We start from the raw sequence: 1048 nt of genomic DNA, 5'->3' as shown, positions 1-1048 counted from the left end.
TATATATATATATATATATATATATATATATATATATATATCACTACAGGTGTGGTAGTGTGATAAGAAGCTCGCTTCCCAACTACATAGTATGGCGCCTTGGGCAAGTGTCTTCAACTATAGCCTTGTGAGTGAATTTGGTAGACAGAAAGTAAAAGAAGCCCGTCGTATATATGTATGTGTGTGTGTGTGTGTGTATGTATGATTAGACTGGGAGATGGGGTGTGACACAAAAGTAAATGACCACAAAAAAGATAAAAACCTGAATGAAATTTGTCTTTCTTTCTCGTTCTTTCTTTTCATTTTCTTTCGCTTGAAGGGAATGAATAAATAAGTAGGAACTATAGACTAACATACAACTTTCCGATGTTCGACAGAAATCTTGAATGGAAATATTTGAAGCTTTCTTTATCTTTTTTCCAACATTTGGAGTTCATTACTATAGCAGCTATAACATGTATTTCTGGAAGCATAAAGGAAATCAGTGTTTTACACTGTACAGAAATAAATTGTATTATGTATTGTAATGTTCACTCACTAAATATTCGCCACCTCAAATGTAAGACTCTACAACTATTTCTACTATTATTGACACTATTGCAAACATTTTTTATAATAGTAACAACCTTTGTTAACTATATTATTATCATAGTCATCTTCACGATTTATTATCATCATTATTATTATTGAGTGAGAGAGCAGTGCATGCCATCAAAGTGACACTGGGGTAAAATATACGAAGCCCATTATACCCATCATGACTACCCGTCTGATAAGGGTACACCAGGCATATGCATCACAACCATATGTACGCGACATGGTGATCTCATATCAAAATAAACCGCGCATGACCTTGCAGGTGGGGCCCAGTTAGAATTTTCTTCAGGTCGAGTAGCCCATCCCGCTCAAAAAGTCCCTAAATAAGGTTTGTTTAAGGATGTTGAGCAAAACATCCATGTTTCCAAAGGTCAATTATTCAAACCCCCCAAAATTCCTCTCAACACATGGCTATGATGCTCCCCCACTACTTTTGCTCATGATCAGAGAT

At 35.6% G+C, this 1048-nt stretch overlaps 1 protein-coding gene across 1 annotated transcript in view; it reads right to left on the bottom strand.

Moving 5' to 3' along the window:
* LOC106877244 (cholecystokinin receptor type A) overlaps positions 1-1048 on the bottom strand; it is a 300624-nt gene that overhangs the window by 155820 nt on the left and 143756 nt on the right. The window lies entirely within an intron of this gene.

This window comes from Octopus bimaculoides, chromosome 9 (genome assembly GCF_001194135.2).
Source record: "Octopus bimaculoides isolate UCB-OBI-ISO-001 chromosome 9, ASM119413v2, whole genome shotgun sequence".
Taxonomy (NCBI): domain Eukaryota; kingdom Metazoa; phylum Mollusca; class Cephalopoda; order Octopoda; family Octopodidae; genus Octopus; species Octopus bimaculoides.
The sequence above is the reverse complement of the archived record's forward strand: the minus strand, read 5'-3'. Positions and strand labels throughout refer to the sequence as shown.